This window comes from Octodon degus, unplaced genomic scaffold (genome assembly GCF_000260255.1).
Source record: "Octodon degus isolate 3935 unplaced genomic scaffold, OctDeg1.0 scaffold00053, whole genome shotgun sequence".
NCBI classification, from domain to species: Eukaryota; Metazoa; Chordata; class Mammalia; order Rodentia; family Octodontidae; genus Octodon; species Octodon degus.
Window position 1 is genome coordinate 4,109,999 of NW_004524629.1, and position 8,391 is coordinate 4,118,389.

General features: G+C 39.3%; 1 pseudogene; it reads left to right on the forward strand.

The window, feature by feature from the left end:
- LOC101563006 overlaps positions 1–8,391 on the forward strand; it is a 12,424-nt pseudogene that overhangs the window by 3,225 nt on the left and 808 nt on the right.

Consider the following 8,391-nt stretch of genomic DNA (forward strand, 5'->3'; position numbering starts at 1 on the left):
TCTTTTTGTTGGATTTTTTTTTTTTTTTTTTTCAGAACCGGGGATTGAACTCATGCCCTTGCACTTGCCAAGGAAGTGCTTATTCTACTGGGCTAACTCCCCGGCCCCTTTTTGTTGGATTTCTGAAAGTGTGATTATGATGTATCATGGAGAGGTTCTGTTCTGATCATGGCTATTTGGGGCTCTATGTGACTCCTGTACTTAAATAATTCTTTACCTAGATTTCAAAAATTTTCTGCTATTATTCAGTGAATGAATTTTCTATCATGCGAGTTGTCCTCTACTTTTTTCCTTTGCTCCTACACTTCTGAAGAGGGTGTTTTCTGAGTCAACTAGCAGCTGTTGGGTCCAGCTTCTGTGACACTGTGCTTGGGATGTCACTGAGTTTGTGATCTACTGCGTACATCAAACTTGTTGTCAGGTTTTGACACAAGACTTAAACTGGGCAAATTCACTACCCATGCTTTCCACTGAATTTTCCAAATCCTGAATTTCTGTTTGACTTCTTTTTATAATTTCTAATTCTTTACCAAAGTGGTCATTCACATATTGCCTTGTTCACCTCAGTCAGCTTATTGTTTGCTTCTGCTTTAAGCCTGTTGGACATTTCATTACCTTAATCATTTGTCTCTTTAACTCCTCCATAAGATTGCTAACCATCTTAGGAATGCAAGATTGCTAAAGTGTATGAATTTACTTATGAAGTTCTTTTTTAAATCTCTTTAAACATTTTGACTATGTGATTTTTGAGCTGTCTGCCTGTAACTGCTCTACTCCATTGCCCATGGGATCAGCTGTTCTGGAGTTAAGGGTTGGAGAGAGGTCTTGGTGGCTTGCCTTCTCATGGTTCTACTGTTTTTGTGCTGCAGGTTTGCAGATCAGTTAGGGCAGCCAAGCTCTGTCATTGCTGTGGACAGCATTGAGTTAGATTCTGTTTCCCTGTGATGTGTCCTTAGATTAGTGATGTTTTGGTACTTATATCCCCTCCTCAATTTACTTAGCATAATATTTGAGACTCTTCTTAAATGTCCAGCCTTCTTCTAAGTGTTTGATCGCCCCGTACGACTTAGAGAAGAGACAACAACCTGTACTAATATTGATGTGACAAAGACAAACCAGATATTGACATATAGTAAAAACCAATTAAAAGCAACAACTATGTCACCTTTAACAAAGAAAATCAGCAATAATATTAGTTAAAGAAAAATTGGATAATGACATACTATAAGAAGCAATAAAAGCTATAATTATACCATCCTTGACAATACAAAGGTCTAAGGGAACAATATAGACAAATCAACTACTAATATAAAATATTTACCAAAATCAACAACTATGCCACCATTAGCAATAGAAGTCAGCAAAAATAGAGGGAACTACCCACTCGGGCCCCCCTCCTGTCCCTCTCTTGGACAGGAGCTTTCTTTCTCTCAATAAATATATTCTGCTCATAAAAAAAAAAGAAGTCAGCAAAAATAGCATAAACTAAATAGGTAAAAATTAATGAATCTTGACTTTTGTTGTTTTGTTGTCTTATTGAGGTAGGTTTTCACTATAGTCCAGGCTGTCCTTGAACTCACACAGTCTTCTTGCCTCAGCCTCCCAAGTGCTGGATTACAGGCATATGCCACCATGCCAAGCTAATAAATTTTAATAGTAATAATGATATGGAAGGGTAGAGAAAGGGAAAAATGAAAGAAGTAAAATTTTGAAAAGCAAAGAAAAAGGAAGAGTAGGAGAGAAAAATAAAACAGAACATCTCACTAGTTGGCCTCAGTGGTGCATGTCTGTAATCCCAGCATTCCAGAGACAGAGGCAGGAGAATCACCACAAATTTGAGGCTAGCCTGGGCTATATGATAAGACTGTATCTCAGAAAGGAAGAAAGAGAGAGAGAGAGAGAGAGAGAGAGAGAGAGAGAGAGAGAGAGAGAGATCCACTAAAGTCAAAATGAATAGAATTAGTTAAAAGTAACAGAAAAAAAGAAAGATAAACCAATAAATAAGAAAAAAAAAAAAAAGAGCAGCCAGGTATGGTAATACATGCCTGTAATTCAGCAGCTAGGAAGGCTGAAGCAGGAGGATCATTGTGTGTTTGAGACCAGCCTGGCCTATAGAGTGAGCTCAAGACCTGCCTGAACTGCATAGTGAGACCCTGTCTCAAAAAGTCAATAAATAAATAGGCAAAAGTAAAGATATATATAGAGAGAGGAAAATAAATGAATCCAAATGCTTCCTCCACATTCTGGTGTTTGGGCGAGTATTTTGTTTCCAAGGCCTGTGGTACTAGCATCCACCAGATAGGAGAGAGAGAAGCTAAGTCAAAACAGGGCCCATTCTTTTTCCTGCCCCACCTGTCTGGCTAGATGGGATCAGTCCATAGTGTGTTGTCTGCCTCAGGGCTGTATTTACTCCAGAAGTTTTAAGTGTTTTCATTCCTTTCAGTAGGACTTTACACATTGCTATCTAGACTAGCTTCCTGGCCTGTGGCCACTGAGGCAGTCCCTTGTTCCAGAGGACCCTGGTCCATAAACCCTGGAGTGGCAAACACCCTCACTGAGGCACATCCCTGCTTGTTTTGATAGATGGAAAAGCAACTATATAGATTTACTATCCAATATATGTTCACTATCTAGATTATATAATTAAAAACTTCTACAACTCAAGAACAAAAAAGAAGATATAACCAACCAATTTAAACATGAGCAAAGACTTGCATAGACGTTTCGCTTAAGAAATTGTACAAATGGCCAGCACACATAGAGAAAGATACTGACTGTAGGAGACCCTTCCAGATCTTCGTCTCGGTCCAAGAAGCTAATATTTGTAATCCCAAAGTCATGTTATTGGAATCCCATCAAGTTGATTCCAATCTACCATTTTCAAGGCGACCCACGGCAAAAATAAAGACACTAAATTATATTTTCAATCATTGAGGAGTCAAGGGACTCTAAGTCCAGTCATGAAGGTGGCTTTCCAGAACCAAGAGAGCAACCCAAGGCCTCACCCAGTTTTATTTAGTGGAGGAGTGGCTTAAGGAGGATTGACTGAGAATTTTGGGAAATAGGTGACTACTATGAGCTGAGGTAGGTGTGTGGCCTAAATTTACCTCTGCGATACTCATGCAGAGAGAGTAATCTGCATTATATAGTATCTAATGTTTTGGTAAATCTGGTGCTTCAGCTTTGATGTAGTCTTTCAAGCCTCAGGAAGTCATAGCCTCTGTCTCGAGGCTCGATCCCAGCTGGCGTTGCCAAGCATTACCTCTACCGTCCTGTCTCCACCAGCTTGCATTAAAGAGCAGCAGGTATAGGTTACCAGGGAAACAGGCACACCACCTTCAAAGACTATCACCAGCACCTCAGCTAGACCAATATACATTGCTTAAGGCCAATTGAAGGATAAACAGAAGTCCTAGCCAGCTCTGTACAGAACAATATGAGGAAATAGGGTCAGGCTCAGTCAAAATGGAGACAATCACTCTTCTTTCAAGGAGAGCTGCTCAGGTGGCCCTCCACAACTAACATCAGTTTGCATTAGGGAAGTGTAAACCAAAATCACAGTGCATACCACTTCACAAGTACTGGTTAGAATGTAGAAAAATGGGAATACTCATGCATTGCTAATGAGAATGAAAAAATGACAGTCACTGTTGTGGAAAACAGCCTGGTGGTTCCTCAGGGTGTTAAACATGTAATTAGCATATGATCCAACAATTCCATTCAGTGTTGGCTTGTACTGATATAACAAACCCCATCAGCAGAGTGGCCCAACAGATACTTATTTCTCAAATTCTTGGGTCTAAGAAGTACAAGATCAAGGCACCAGCAGATTTGGTGTCTGGTAAGGGCCAGCTTCCTGGGTCACAGATAGCTCGGTTCTTGCCTGGTCCTTACATGGTAGAGTGAGAAAGCAAGCTCTTGGGGGGACTCGTCTAAGAACATCAGGCTCATTCATGGAGACTTCATCTTCATGACCTCATCTAATCCCAGTTACCTTCCAAAGACCCTCCTTCCTAATACCATCACAGTATGGAATAGGATTTCGGCATATGGATTTGGGGGCACCAAGCATTCAATTCGTAACGCTCTTCTTAGGGCCAGGGAGCTAGCTAAATGGCACAAGCATCTGGTCGTTAATTGAAAGGTCCTGAGTTTGATCCCTGGTACTAGGGGAAAAAAAAATCAAGACAGCATAACACTCTTTTTGGTACATGGCTAGAGTAGTTGAAAGCAGAAATTCAAATAGATATGTATACCAATGTTCATAGAGACTTTATTTACAGTAGCCAAAGAACCGAAATGATCCAAATGTCCATCAGTAGCTGAATAGATAAAATCAATGTACTATATAAGTATGTACAACAGAGTACTATTCCGACTTAGAATGTTTAACATGTGCTACAATATGAATAAATTTTCAAGACTTTATGCTTAATAAAATAAACCCAATATAGGAAAACCTTCTATGATTCCATGTAAACCTATAATAGATACTTAGAATAGGTAAGGTCATAGGACTAGAAAGAATAAATATTATGTATCCTATAAAGTTCTCTGTGCAAAAAAAAAAAAAAGAAAGAAAGAAAGAAAGAAAAGGTTGCCTGGGAGAGAATGGGGAGAATAGAGAACCACTGTTTAATGGGTACAGACTTTTTTTTTTTTTTTTTTTTTTTGGTGGAACCGGGGATTGAACTCAGGCCCTTGCGCTTGCCAGGGACACGCTCATTCCACTGAGCCATCTCCCTGGCTCCTGTGTACAGGCTTTTATATGAAGTAATGAAAAACTGTTTTGGAAATGCTGCTAATGGTTGTTTATTATAACACTAAATTTTACATTTAAAAATGATTAAAATAGACAATTTAGTGGCACATTTCTAAAATTCCAGTAGTACGGAGTGCTGAGATAAGACAATTTAATGGGGGGCCAGGGAGATGGCTCAATAGAAGAAGCCCAGGTAAGCGCAAGGGCCTGAGTTCAATCCCCGGTTCCAAAAAAAAAAAAAAAAAAGACAATTTAATATTCAAGCCCAGCTTGGGCAACTAATAACTTAATGAAACCCTGCTTTTTAAAAAACAAAACAAAACAGGGGCTGGTGAGATGGCTCAGTGGTCTAAAGCACCTAATTAGAACGAGTTTAGCAAAGCACATGGACCACGTTCAATCCCCCAGCACCACATGCCAGCCAGCCCCGCCCCCAGGCGGGCTGAGCTGGCCACACACACACACACCCACACAAATGAATAAATAAAATTTTTTAAAAATAAATAAAATAAAATAAAAAACAAAAATAGCAAATATTTTACAAAGAAAAGAAGATTCCTTTCAATATTAGTCAACTGAGTCAATAACCCTAATAATTATAGCTATCATTCATTGAATGTTTTCAGCCTACTTATGAGCTTAGTCATTATTATATTGTTTATCTCCTTAACAATCCTATAAGGAACTATTACTATTAGTCTCATGTTACATAAAAGGAAACTAAAACTTACAAAAAGTAAATCGTCTTTGCCAGGTCACAAAAGTAGCTGTTAAATAACTAGTTCAAATAAAATGAAGGACTGGCCAAGTAGCTCAGCGGATTAAACACCTGCTTAGGCAGATGCAGGGACCAGGAGTTTGATCCCCAGGCCTGCTGTGCCAGCCCCACCCCCAGGGAATGCTGAGGCCTCAATTGAGACTGGGCTGGTGGAGCAGGCCTGTAATCTCAGCTCTTGGGAGGATGTAAACAGGTGGATCACTACGAGTCCGATCTAGTAGTGAGACCCTGAACACCCTGTAGACCCTGTCCTAAAATACAAAAAAAAAAGTAAAATGATTTCAAGTTTTAGTTGGAAATTAAAGAAATTTTTTATTTTTAGTAGAAACCAACTTTTTATATTTGAAAATAATATTAACACGGCTACTTGCAATGTGTTAATTATTGAAACAGTACTAGTAATTGGTTTTGAAACTGTCTCATTGCTATTTGTTTCTGAATAAAATTATTTTTTTTTAAAGGCTACTTTAAAAAAATTTTTTTTTTTTTTTGGTGGAACCAGGGATTGAACTCAGGCCCTTGTGCTTGCCAGAGAAGTGCTTGTTCCACTGAGCCATCTCCCAGGCCCTAAAAACTTTTTTTTAAATCTTTTTTATTTATTTGGTACAGGGTTTCACTACACAGTTTGGACTCATAGTGATCCTCCTCTCAGCCTCCCCACTGCTGGGATTACAGGCATGTGCTACCCTTGTTTTGGTGGCTGGCACAGTGTGCCCAGGGTTCTGGGCCAGCACACATGCGGTACTAGGGATTAAATGTGGATCCATGGGCCTGGTGAGATAGTTCAGCAGTCTAAAGAGCCTGCTTAAAAGCAAGGCAAGTTTGGCAGGCACCACACACCGCTAGCCCAGCCCTCAGGGAAGGCTGAGCCAGCAAAAAAAAAAAAAAAACCTTGGTTCTTGCATTTGCCAGGCAGGCACTCTGAGGGCCAAGCTATCTCCCTAGGCCTAGCGCTACTGTTTTAAATGATGTGATCTTTTTTTTTTTAGAACAACAGTGAAATACCATTTTCTGTTTATTAGGTTGCAATGGCTTGTAGAATCTTAAATAGTGTTTTTGAAGATGTATGAATTGGAAACCTTTAAATATCAATTTGTCTATTAATATGCTGAGCTGTGAAAGGCTCCAGTCAACAACTTCTGTGGATAACCCACTACTATTGTGGACTGCTGGACTGTGTTGGATTGTTTTACTGAATTCACACACCTATAGTATTTAGATGCCAAGGGAATACCCATCTCTGACAGGACTAATCAAAAAAAGGGATACAAAGGAAGGACCATTTTGTATATGTATATGCAGAATAGTTAAGATAGATATACAGCTACTTTTGCTTAATTCAATGAGAAGAAAGATTTCTACTAATAGTGTTTGCATCTTGTACTATGGATAACCACTAAGAAGATAACAGTATACAATGTCGGGCTGGGGAGATGGCTCAGTGGATTAAGCACTTCCCTGGCAAGTGCAAGGGCCTGAGTTCAATCCCCAGTTCGGCAAAAAAAAAAAGTATGCAATGTATTAATTATTGAAACTGTCCTATTAATCACTTTTTTTTCAAAGTTTTATTGATAAAAATCACTTTTGAAAATGTCTTATTGCTATTTGTTTCTCAATAAAATAAGAAAAATATCAATTCGTCAGTATAAATCCTTTTAGAAAGACATCTGATGATGTACATCAAAATATTAGCCACTTATTTTTTTAAAAGGATGCTAAAATAGGTCCTACATATAGGAAGTTCTCTATGCAAAGCTGTTTATTAAAATGCTTTATAAAACAGCAAAAAAAAAAAAAAAAAAGTTAGAAAAGGGGGGCTGGGGAGATAGCTCAGTGGAATAAGCACTTGCCTGGCAAGCTCAAGGACCTCAGTACAATCCCCGGTTCCGCAAAAAAAAAAAAAAAAGTCAGAAAGGGAATGTACAGTCTAAGGATTTTTGAATTCCATGCAAATTACTATATACTTATGCAACAAAACATCGCACTTCTTTAAGATACTGTTTATTTAAGAAAATTCTCTAAGCAACTATATTGAGAATAGCAACGTGTAATACTAAAACCATGCTTGAAATACCTGTCATCTTGGTCTTCTAAATGTGTACTGTTTCTAATGTCATATCTATTATTACTATACTCTCTTTAAAGTAATTTTTTTTAAAAGGTGATAAAAATGAGGGGCCAGGGAGATGGCTCTGTGGAATAAGCGCTTCCATGGCAAGCGCAAGGACCTGAGTTCAATCCCCGGTTCAAACAAAAAACAAAACAAAGTAATAAAAATGAGAGTAAAGAACAAAAAATTATGATTTCTTGCAAGCATGTGGTCCGGGCAGTGGATGCAAGTTGGCGCCAGTGAGCCCGGCGGCGAGGTGGCAAACTAGAGGTCTGGGGACGTGAGGCGAAGGGGTTTCTTTGGTCAGCTTGAAGAATAAGAATGGGAAACGGAGGACCTGGTAGCCTAACCCTGAACAGGCCTTCGCAGGAAGCCTTCGTGAGGGACAAGGCTTTGCCTTTCGGAGAAAATTGAAGATTCAGCAAAATTACAAGAAATTGCTATGGAAGGAAAACAAGACTAGAATATCACAGGAATCCCAATTCACAGATCAGTACCTAGATCACTTGAAACAGCTCTATTTGGCTGAAGAGGAAAGACTCAAGAAGCAACTAAAAAAAGCTGACCAGCCTTTGTCAGAAGAAAAAGTTGGGCTGGGGAGATGGCTCAATAGACTAAGTGCTTGCCTGGCAAGCACAAGGGCCTGAGTTCAGGGGCTGGTGAGATGGCTCAGTGGTCTAAAGCACCTACTTAGAACAAGCTTAGCAAAGCACAGGGACCGCGGTTCAATCCCCCAGCACC